The sequence below is a fragment of the Lepidochelys kempii genome, chromosome 7 (assembly GCF_965140285.1).
Source record: "Lepidochelys kempii isolate rLepKem1 chromosome 7, rLepKem1.hap1, whole genome shotgun sequence".
In the NCBI taxonomy this organism is placed as follows: Eukaryota; Metazoa; Chordata; order Testudines; family Cheloniidae; genus Lepidochelys; species Lepidochelys kempii.
Genome location: NC_136386.1, coordinates 35,051,873 through 35,064,081, shown reverse-complemented (window position 1 = coordinate 35,064,081; position 12,209 = coordinate 35,051,873). Strand labels below are relative to the sequence as shown.

At 40.6% G+C, this 12,209-nt stretch overlaps 1 protein-coding gene across 1 annotated transcript in view; it reads right to left on the bottom strand.

The window, feature by feature from the left end:
• Window positions 1-11,739, bottom strand: part of PTPDC1 (protein tyrosine phosphatase domain containing 1) — a 50,800-nt gene extending 39,061 nt beyond the window's left edge. Inside the window, exons 1-2 of the mRNA XM_073352173.2 lie at window positions 11,637-11,739; window positions 10,587-10,667 (exon numbers count right to left, since the gene is read on the bottom strand). The gene's annotated coding sequence lies outside the window, so the exon portion shown is untranslated. The remainder of the gene's footprint in view (window positions 1-10,586; window positions 10,668-11,636) is intronic.
• Between the last annotated feature and the right edge of the window lie 470 nt (window positions 11,740-12,209).

Sequence of the window (12,209 nt, the reverse complement as noted above, 5' to 3'; positions counted from 1 at the left end):
GTTAAGCCCAATTAAGCTTGGAAAATATTGTGTCAGCTAAGGACCTGTCTTAATTTGGCCACGGAAGACACTGAGTTGGTAACTGAGCTAAATTGTTAGGTCTGTTTTTAGAAACATTCTTCTGATGAGATTTAACTGTTTATGATGGCTAATATCCGTGGAATTAGTAAAATTCAGAGATGAAAAAATTCAGCTGCTCCAATAGGCAAAGGAGAGCGATAGGGCCAAACTTTAAAAACTGCCATTTAAAATTGCAAAAATATTGTCCATAGCATCTGCAAACACAAAAACTGATTATACACAAACTGAATTTGCAATCAAGTTGTGTTTTTTCATGGCTAATTACAATATCCAGTTTGTACAAATCCAAGCACAATTGTGCAAAAAGCCCAGCCATGGAAATAAAAATTTGGTCATGGAAAGTTGCATCCACAATTTAGAGGCCCTATTGAGGTCCCTTAAAAAATATGGCCCATTGTTATTCTCAAGTTTGCTTTTTCTTCTTTAAATTTTCCAGTTAAATATTATTTTCTTAGAAAATGGCATGGTAAAAATATTATTGTTTACAAAAATGATGATTGGTTTGATAGTATAGTCCTTGGAGAAAGTGAAGTAAGGGAAACGTTACATGACCATTAAAACCACCCTCTGTGAAAAATAAGTTTGGTGCACTCCATTATATTATTAGACCAAACAACTTTGACTCACAAATGTTTCATTTGTTAATTACAGAGGGAGAAAAGAAATCAATTAAATCCACTGTTTCCGCCCCTCAGGCATTTTGTGTCTCATGAAGAAACTACAGTATAAGCTTGTGTGTCCAGTCAATTTTTTTATTTTAGAAATATCAGTGGCAAATATTCACTGTCCAAGTAAGCAACAGATATTTACCAGGGAAAAAGTTATTTTAATTGTATTTTTTAAACCTCTTTGCTATGTCATTGCAATTCCTTTCCCTTTTGTAGCTAAAAAATATTAAATGAAATGATCCATAACTCAAAAATAAATAGGCATGCATCCGATTAAGTGAGCTGTAGCTCACAAAAGTTTATGCTCAAATAAATGTGTTAGTCTCTAAGGTGCCACAAGTACTCCTTTTCTTTTTGCGGATACAGACTAATACGGCTGCTACTCTGAAACCTAAAAATAAATGTAAATGTTTTTAACTGTATGGCAAATTGTTGCTATCACTTTGGATATTATACCTAAAATTTCTGCAGACAAAAGAAGACTGAAGTATATTAATAGACTGTGAGGGATGCCCTAATAATTGCCCTAGTCATACTTGTAATTTATTTATAACAGATTCTGGAGGACATATAATTTCATTCTGTTCCATGTAATTAATATGCATATTAAAATACATTTTAGGACTGAAGGTGCTGTATACAGTAGTGACAAATCGGATAGCAGAATAAATTGCTGAGAGGCAAAATCATAAGGCCTTTAACTAAGGAAGTTACTGGTGCTCATTTTCATATTTTCTACATTCTATAATACAGTTAAAGAGTAAACCCTAATTCCATTAAAAAACTATTTGAAGAGGCAAATTATTTCGAACTTTAAGGTCAGAAACTTGGTAAGTTAACTGAGATGCCATATATATCAATAACAAAAATAGTATTAAGTATTTAAGTTGCAAAATTTGAGTTGCAAAATTCTAGCTACAAAACAGTTTAATTTCTAAAAATTAAAAGTTGTAGATAGTTAATATATAAGAACCAAATTCTTTTGTTGTTTAGAAACCTGACCAGATCAGATATTCACACTTCAAAAATAATCGCTTAAGAAAGTATTAATAACGTGTCCCCTTGCTTTTTTAGCATGTCACTTTAGGATTCATTTTCTAGAAATACTGAGCACCTTCAGTTTCCATTGACTTCAGGTGGAACTGTGGGAGCTCAGCACATCTGAAAAATCAGTCTCTATAGGTCCTATCCTGCAAACACTTAACCATGTAAGAAACTTCATTTACTTGAGCGGTCCCTTTGAAGTCAGTGAAGCTATTTAGGTCAGTAAAATTATTCATGTACTTAAGTGTTTACAAGACAGGGCCCCTAACTGTAACTAACAAGACTGTCACTACTTTATGGATCCGAATTTGCCAGGTGCTGAGCACCCTCAGTCACCCCTTTGACTTCACTGGGAATTGAAGGTGCTCGGCAGGATCAGGCTTGAAAACACTAAAAACTGAAGACCCATTCACAAGTAAAATTTTCCAGAGTAACACTACCTACCACTTCTTATTTTAATTATATATGGTTCACCATTGTTATAGAAGTGGTTCCACACATCACCATTTGAGAACTGCTAGTATAGTGTGTATGTCACATACTTCAAATCTCAGCATCCAGAAACTTGGTAAATAAATGATGTATTTTTATGGAATGGTGGGTTTTTTTGTTTTTGGTTTTTTGGGGGGGGAAGCGGGGGGGAAGAACGATGGAAGTTAAGCTGTTTTTTTTAGTTGAATACGGATGAAACAGACTAAGTAGTCAGATTTTTTTTTAATTGAATTTAAGGCAAAGAAAGGTAATTTCTAAATATGTAGATGAGCTTCTTAGTGAGAACTGATGCATTTTGGAAACTTTGAAATTTTAATATTTGAATGACAGCTAGTGAGCATTTCAATAATTACTTTTCCTCATGATAATATAACTTAGTACTGGCTACCTGTTCATTTCCAGGTACAGTTCAAGACTTGGTGGTCTGGAGCCCAGTTGAGAGTTTGCCTTTTTGCTCTATCTACTTGCAGAAGTTATGAATTGCTGATTGCTCTAGCACTTCCTAGATTTGTATTCTTCAGTACTAAAGGTAGCTCATTCTCAGTTGAAGAACTGAGTGCCCTAGTAACCTGCCAGAGTTTAGCTAGCTCCCTGGTTCAATGGCAGGCCTGTTTGTTCAAAACAATTATTACTTCATTTCTATTTTCATTAGGGCTAGGAGGTTTTGAGCCAGCTGAGGAGTTATTTTTTGGTTTAATCATATTGTTTGCTGTTTTCAAAGAATTAAGGCATAGCAACAGGTGGGACATAAGGCAAATGAATTCATACTCTTGAAGCCTTTAGAACTCAGCAGTTACTATTTAAACAAAAAACAAACAAACAAAATAGAATCCTAAGCACTTTGGAAAATTCTACCAAACTATCTCAACCCCGCAGCCACATGAACAGGCTTTTTAGGTAAGTAGAACAGGACCTGGTCACTCAATGTTTGGCAACTAGTGTGACTAGAACTGTCTACGCTGTCTTAGGGCTGCATTACAGAAGGCTTAATATTCACCTGTCCATGACCCCAGACAACTAATTTATCTGCTTAGACCAATGGAAAACTGCAAGTTTAAAAATTCTGACTACAGTTAACACCACAGTTAACGATCTTCCATAATGCAGTTAAACAGGCAGAATCAAAGCTTCAAACTGCCCTGAAAATGACAATATATACTAAGGCAAGGAGAACTGAACAAATGTGAATGTCTGATGTATTTTTTAAATGTCCTGTTGTCTCCATTATATCTTCAGCATGTATAAGATATGTATCCCCACAGTTTTTAGGTGTCACTCTGATCTAATAATATAACTAATTGAAAATAAATCTATTTTTAGTGCCATACTGTGGTACTTACAGGATCTTCCAAGTTATCTTGCGTTAAAGCATAAAACATGACACACCACACTGGAACTACACTGCATTTAATATTATGTTCTCACATTGTACCTTTATTTAAGAATGTCAAAATGCTTTATAAAAGGGGGAAAGTCAAACAGAGAGGATAAAGGGACACTGGGAACTTAAAAATCATGCATTATAAACACAAACGTTATCTATTACTATCAACATTAAAGATCCAATCTACTTATCACTTTAGATTTGAGATTTTCAAAGCTGCTATTAATTTTAATGGGACTTGTGTGTCTAAATCTCCGAGTCAGCTTTCGAAATTTAATCCATGCTTTTCATTTATGTTTTGCTTCTCTCTGTTTGGACAATGAAAAGCAATGAAGCCCGCTTTGCTTTCAGGTTCCTATTGTTGAGATGTTTAGACTCAAGTACTACAGGGTGGTGTTTGTTTATAAACAAGTGGTTTTATTATAACTTCAAACATTGCGGAAACATTTTTATTTGTTTTAGGATTTATAAAAGCTTGTTTACAACTTTTAATTGTGGATCCAGTTTATGTTGGCACAGCAAGTCGGGGCAGAGTCAGGATTTAGGAAAGAGAACCCAGCTTGGACTCTCAGTCCTGTACTCTAACAAACACACCCTCCCCCCCACCACAATAAAATGCAGTTGTGAGCTAAAAACATGCTTTAGGTGCCTAGTGTGGCCCAAGACCAAAGGCCATGCCAACCACACCATCTGAAATGTATTATTCCACTCAGAAATTGCACGTATTCTTAGTGGTAAAGGATAAATGTATAATCTGAAACAGTACAAATACAGTTTCAAGTTTTCTATCAAGTGCAATCTTTTTTTAAAGATTCTCCCTGTCCCTCTACAGACAGTCCTATCTTCCCATATTCCCTCCTCTGGGTTTCTCCTTTCCTTCACTATTAATTAAAGTGGTCACCAAAGGGGAAGTTGTAAATATAATGGGATGGTGTAGCACAATAGCGAGAGGATTTAAATTCGAAGGATATTTCTAAAGATGGAGAGTTGTACTGAGTGACTACATAATGAGTATACAATGATGTTAAACTTGTGATTGGTAAGGGTGACTAAACTAGGCTCTAATAAATTTGTTAGTCTCTAAGGTGCCACAAGTACTCCTGTTCTTTTTGCAGATACAGACTAACACGGCTGCTACTCTGAAACCTAAACTACTCTTGTAAGAGGAAAACATTCTAGGAAATCTGTTCTTAGCTATGAGGACTGAACACAAGGAAAGTCGCAACTAAAACCTCACCATTTAATCAAAAATTCAGTCTATGGAATAACAGCTAGGTACTAGGTCCTTGGGTGGGGGACGAGAGGAAGAGATACCTCCCTCCTCCAGCTGCTCCCACTGCAGTTCAACACTCTTCCCTCAACCCTGCATCACAGTCATCTTGCCCTAGAACTGAGTACAGTGCAAGATGAGCCCCATTTTGCATGACTACACTATGCTTTTTTCAGCAGAGTATAGTATACATATCTGAGTAGCCCCTCTAGCACAGGTATAAACAGCTGTGTTGAACTTGAAGCACAGCTTAGGTGAGTAAAGACACTCTTAAAGGGTATGGGTATATACACAAGCATATGCCTTACACAGCTCTTTACTCTCCCAAGCTGCGCCTCCCTGTCTACACTGCTATTTTATCACTGAAGTGTCCGACTGCTGGAGCCTTTCCCCACTGGACTGAAAGACTCCAGCAGCAGGGAAAGGGTGTGGCAGTTGGGAAGCAGGCTCTGAAAGGCTCAGCCTTTCCCCTCTGCATCCCCCTGCCAGAGTCTTTCACATACATGTAGCTACACAATGCAGTGTGGATGCAGCTTCCTTTTCACTGCAGCATGTAGCTACAAGTACACTACACACTGTTGCTAATGATGTGTAGTGTAGACATAGCCTTTGAAAGCCAGGAACTTCCACGTTCTAATCCTTGCACTGACATTAACTGACGCCATGGACCTGGGCAAATCAGTTGACCTCTCTGCCTCAATTTCTCCCATCCATAAAAGGGGGTAATACCATTTAAGAATACTTTAAGATTAATTGCAGCACTGACTTCCTAGGTCTGTTTGGCAACTTGAAATTTCTAAAACATTTAGCATTTAACTGTCCCTCACTTAGATCACAATTCTGCCATCTGACACTTACGTAATCAACTCAGAGAGCAAGTAGAAATTTGAGTACAATAGCTACTGTCTTAGCAGCAGCGACAACAGACATTCATTGCAATAGTACAAATATAATCGTTCAAGTATTCTTGAAATAAAATTCAGAGATTTTTCCAATAAAAAGTTCCAAAATTTTCATTTGATGTTGTTTAGAAGAGATATGTTTTATATGTGGTTCAAGATACATTATGAAAAAATGGAAGAAATCAAATTCAATGAAAATGTCTCAACTGTGAAAAATGCATCGCTTTTATTCTATTTTCAATTATACTTATTTCAACACTGTAATAAATGGGCTCTAATCTTCTAAAACAATCCATAATCTTGTCCTGAATGTCAAAGTTCTCAGACTCATAGCAAGTTAACTTATTAGGCAGAAAAGCTGGTCAGCCTGCAAAAGCCTTTTATTTTTATTTTTCCAATAATAAGCCTGAGTTGTGTGTGCTGCCTCTCAGTATCTTTGTATCTGATTTATGTGAGGCTAATCCCTCGAATGTACTTTCAGCCTGAGGTATCTCAACAGCATAGTGGTGGATGAGGACTGTGACTAGGGACTCAAGTTAATAACAAATTATTACGAAATGAAGAATTCTCAAGTTTATGGATAGCCAAAAAAGGATTCATGATAGGCAAAAGATTAGGAAACCCTACACTACAGAACCTCAACGGGACTGAAAGTACCATCACAAAAACATGGGTTGGAGATTTGCTGATGAGTGAGGTCTGGAAGGGGGTGAGACTCAAACATCTGTAAGTAATGGAGAACTGAAAGGGTTTCTTTTTTCTGGATCTAGAATTTTAGTTTTAAGATTGTATCTGCTAAACCATTTTGGATATATCCCTACAGACCTAAATTAAAGCTGTCTTATTGAGCTGCCCTATTAGCCAAAGCACTTTGCGCTGTGGGCTCTGACACACTGCTCTTGACCCCATCTCACCCTCATGCCATGACTTGCAAGAGAAGCCTCAGAAGACAGCCTTACAGCTGTCTTCCACAATGCCTGCACCAAGGGAATCCTCCCCCCGTCCTCCACCCACATACAAGGCTTTTAGGGCCCCGTTTTGCCACTCTGGCCTTTTGTACCTGGCCAGAAAGAGTTTAATGATCTGATCCTTTGTTTGAATGTATAAGAATGATACTTGCAAGGTATTAAGAGGACACACTGTGATTTGATCTCTCTTCAACACATACTTCACTAATGAAGCACAGGAGAAATATTAGAGGAATTTCTGTCCTTGAAGAGGGTGGTGGGTTTTTCTTCCTTAAGACAAAGTACTGGAAGAGATATAAAAACCAGGAAAGAAAATCCTCCAAACGTTCATTAGTATACTTAGAGATATTAAACAATTAAAAAGATACAAATGCAGTGCAGCTTATCTTCAACTTTTAATTGATGTGCTTCTTCCTTAGATCATGCATTATCTAATTTGTTTTTTCTTAGTGAGTCACAATTCCTTGTATAGGAGTTCCTATCGTCTGCAGTTTCACCTACCATGAAAGCAAACCTAAACATAATACATAAATAAATATACACACACTTTACATTGTATAAGTGCAAGGACTGTCTTCCTCTGTTTGGAAAGTGACTAGTACATGGTGGGTGCATGGACTCACAGACTTATATAAATTTATACAATAGGGGACAAACCTTTTCTGTGGTACACATTGCATACTTCCATCTGTTCTTCTTCAGATCTCCTATATGGAATGAGGGCAGAATATACAATAGAGATCTACAATTTGGCTCCACAATCAGGATTTTTGTCGATGACAAAGTAATTGATCTCAAACACAGAGTGGTGGTTGGCCATACTTCTAGAAGCGAGGGACTAGAAATCACTAAATTTTTGGTAAAGTAAGAGATAAACAGCTTGGTATCTTTGTAATTCTGTGGCCACTCTAAACAAAGAAACATCATTACTTTTACTGAATGGAGAACCCATATATTATGCTATAAATCAAGAAAGCTCCAAAGTGTATGTTTCGGGTCACATTCTCATTCAGTTTGCAATAATACTTCACTTTTATGACCTGGTTATGGCATGAGATGTTTTAAGGAATATCTCTGGAGTCCTGTCCACCAAAGTTAATTTGCACAGGGTTTAGTTGCCCAATTAACTTTCTGTTGATTTTATATGTTAATTGTCTAGTAGAATTCCCTTCCTTCCATTTTTAAAAAAATATATAAATGTGTATCATATGTTGCCTCCCACGTATACTTGGTCTCAATCCAGCTTGAGAAGTGACATCCTGGGAATACAATTTATTTTACGAGTTTAAACTCTCATGAGTTTACAAATCTCAATTTTATTAGCAAATCTATTCTGCAATTGCATGAATTTTAATATTCTGATTTACAAACTGCCATAAACGTCACGATTTTTTCCAATGTTATGTGGATGGCTTAAAGAAGTATGATTACAGTCCTAGGCAGTTAAATCAACTGAGCACTCCGCACTTCTCATCCCACTTTCTGGACCTACTTACTGATGTCTATCACCAACTGAGTCATCACTCTCTTAGTTAGCAGTTCAGCTTACTATATATAGCTTAGAAGACAAACAAGCTTGTGAACCAATAAACTTGATGGATTAACATCCAGTTTTTAGCTGGATATCAAAGTAAACAAGTTCAACTACATTTTCTTGCCTCATGGTATTACTATAGCTTAAAATGTTTTATACAGAAATATTTTTAGATCTGTAAAGAATCAAACTGCTGATTTTAGAATTTTGTGCGAATATTCAAAACTTGAAAATTTAGTCACTATCAAAAAAGTTAAATAGTTTCATGGAATTACACATGCCCTAAATTCCTTTGCCAATTTTTGTGGTTTTACAATTACAGTTTCCAATCTTTACGGTATTTCTCACTTCTTTTTCTGTAGGAAAAAATGCAGAAAATTGACCAGAAGCATAATTGTGCAGTTGAATGAACACACTTGAAAAAAATCTCTTATCTTTTAGTTGCAATAGCATGAGGTGTTACTTGCAACAATTGTTGGTAAAACATTTTCAGACAGGAGTGACATTTGAATTGAAAGCGTCTTTTTAAAAGAAAATCATTTTGCTTTTTCCACTGTTCATGGAATTACACTAATCTTCAGCAATGTTCCCCATCTGTAAAACCCCAGAATATATTTCCATCTGAAAAATGATCCTGCACACTATTCACAACATGCAAAAGTCTTTAATTTCTACATAACATCCCACTAAACTCCACCTTCCCAACATCCAAAGAATGTATTCTACTGTCAAACTTTACAGCTTCCCGTCATGATCAATCCTTCATTATTTGTAGCCTTCACCATATTTTGCGAATGTATAAAGTCACCAATACAGTATAATAAACGAGTTTCACAATTGTTAGACATTGCACTAAAACAGATGGAAGAAATATTATCCAAGTGGTGTTATGCTGCCAACCAAGAAATCCAATTATAGGAAAGGATCAACTAGTTAATTACTGTATATCTTAAATTGACAATGCCTGACCCTGAAATCTCAAGTACTATCTCTCTCGTTTACTTTTCCTATGCTGTCTAACTCATGGAGCCTCCATATATGTTTTACAGAAACTCTTGATGCAAGAACTAGATGGAGAAAATTGCTTCAAAATAAAGAGCAACTGCAGACATTTGGCTTACTTCACACGTATTACTTTGGGATTAATTACTCCACAGACTTGGTGCCCAATTTCACTGACTGAGGTGCAGGCCTCCTGAAAACAGATGGTTCCTTCTAAGAAATAAGACTCAAGGGAGCTGTTCAAAAGAAAAACAATTAACTCTACATCATAAACATGCAAGCTAATCACTCTGTTATTTATTTGTTCATCCAATAAACAAAGCGTTAAGATCAGCCTATTGGCAAAAACAGAAACAGAGTCTAACAACAAGGTATAAAAAATTACTATCAGGACTGAGGTAAAATGAAAAGAAAAACGTGTTGGCATATTCTTCACCTCAAATTCAACTGAGGAAGGGACTAAAGGTTGTTTCTCTAAAAGAGCTGGGTAAAATAATTATTGGTTAACTCTAGGAACTAACTGCCAAGAGAAGGAATGAAAATGTTAGAGTATGAAGAGGATAGCCTGTTTCAATTTAAAGTACAGATATAGACTGAAAAGTAATCATATAAAAGAGGTGCCTTCTTATCCAAGGGATCTGCTCAGTGTGTGTCTAATTCACTACAGCATTGTGTGTGCTAACTTCAATGACAAACAAACGTTTGTGTTCCTGTTAAACCCCACAGAGGCAGCCAGTACCCTATGGGACTTGGGAGAATAAGCTAGATCCTACTACGATTCTTCCTTCATCAACAAAGTTGTCAGCCACCTTCAGAAAGTTCACCTGAAAAATGGTTATTCCTGGTAATGAGTTGCCAGCCACAAAGTACTGTTTGTTTTTAGACACCCAGGTGGAATTAACAGTGCCAAAAGACAAGAATAGAAATTGAGTATGTTTGCTCTTGATGTCACTGAGATAAGCGTGGAGCTGCACAACGCCACATCTAATGTCACTTTCCTGGGCGTAACTGCCACTGTTCCCTCTAAGCTGTGCACATGCACACAGATCCTAAACCCTGCACACACAGCGAAACACCGCACGCACAAAAATTTGCACAGAAGTACAATTTGCACAGAAGACATTTTTTGCACACATGGCCTGTCAAAAATTAGCAGGAACATTGGTAACTGCTCTGTAATGCTTTTTGTTGGTGCTGAATACCTTTCACCAACCAAAATGCTCTTGAACCCATCTCCTTACCTCAACTATGAAGAGCAAAGCCCAGCAGCTTCCCTAGGAAGTGGAATATCAAGCACATTCTTCTTGCTGATCTCTGCCTTCCTGGGCACAAAACAATAACAAAATGTCTAATTACACTTATACACACACTGAACACACACAGGCACACATTTAGGATGTTTAAAACTAGACTGTTCAAAGCAGTCAGAGTTTAATTAGATAGATGAAAACAATCTGTTAGGGCCTGTCACTTCTGTGAATCCCTAAATCTAGAACTAGAAAAAATATCTATTATATTGCCTTCTAATGCCAGACTTTCCCCAGCTCCGCTCAATAAAGCAACTGGCCCATGACTGGCTAATTGATCAGACTCAATCTGCGTGAGTGTGTCTCTGCATGAGTGTGCACACAAGTCCATGTGCTCACACACGGTGCCTAAGCAGGCAAGCATGTCTGTGCCTGCACCTGGGCGCTCGTTCGATGCCGGCCCCCGCACACTCCGTCACGGCAGGCTGGGTGGGGGGCCGGGTGAATCCTTCCCACGGCCTGTCTGAAGAGCGACAACCCCCCCCCCCCCCCAGGAGGAGGGGGACGTCCAGGGAATGATCTGACAAGTGACAGGTCGGGTTGGGGTAAGGACCCGCCTGCCAGGCTGGGCTCCTAGCGCCAGGGGAAGGGAGATGGCTTGGCCCTGGCTTGTTATCACCAAACCCTTTGGATGCCCGTGCCCACCCACGGCACCCCTGTGTTCACGCCTCCCGGCCCACACGGGCTGGGGCTTCCCTGGGCATAAGGGCCCCCTGCCCCTGCGCAGCCTGGGGCAGAGGGTGGGTGGCTCTGCCGGCTGAGCGCTGCCCGGGGGGGCGGGGAGCCGCCGCAAGATGCTGCCCCGGGACCAGGGGAGCTGGACCCACAGGCCGGGCGCGGGCGGGGCCAGGAGGCTCGGCTGGGGGAGGGGCTGGGATGAGGGGAGCCGCGGGGGGCGGGTTTAGAGAGGGGAGGGGCTGGTGCAGGGGGGGAGCTGGGGCGATGGCGGCCGGCGGGAGGGGGCGGCGAGGCCGACAGACCCACCTTCCTGCCGCTCCCGCTGCTCCGCTCCGAGGCGGGCCCGGGGCGCCCGGCTTGGGGCTGGGGAGCGGGCGCGGCCCCGCCTTCGGGTGGTAGCGGGGGTGGGGCACTCGCCGGCCTGAGGCGAGGAATGCGCATGCGCAGACCAGGGACGTCTGCGTATGGGATTAGTGGGGTACCGCAGGTGCGGGGGGCGGAAGCGGGGCAGGACTCGGGGGAGCGGGGGTGGAGGATGGGGGGCAGGCGGGACTGGGGGGAAGGGGGAAGCGGGGGTGGAGGATGGGGGGCAGGCGGGACTGGGGGGAAGGGGGAAGCGGGGGTGGAGGATGGGGGGCAGGCGGGACTGGGGGGAAGGGGGAAGCGGGGGTGGAGGATGGGGGGCAGGCGGGACTGTGGGGAAGGGGGAAGCGGGGGTGGAGGATGGGGGGCAGGCGGGACTGGGGGGAAGGGGGAAGCGGGGGTGGAGGATGGGGGGCAGGCGGGACTGGGGGGAAGGGGGAAGCGGGGGTGGAGGATGGGGGGCAGGCGGGACTGGAGGGAAGGGGGAAGCGGGGGTGGAGGATGGGGGGCAGGCGG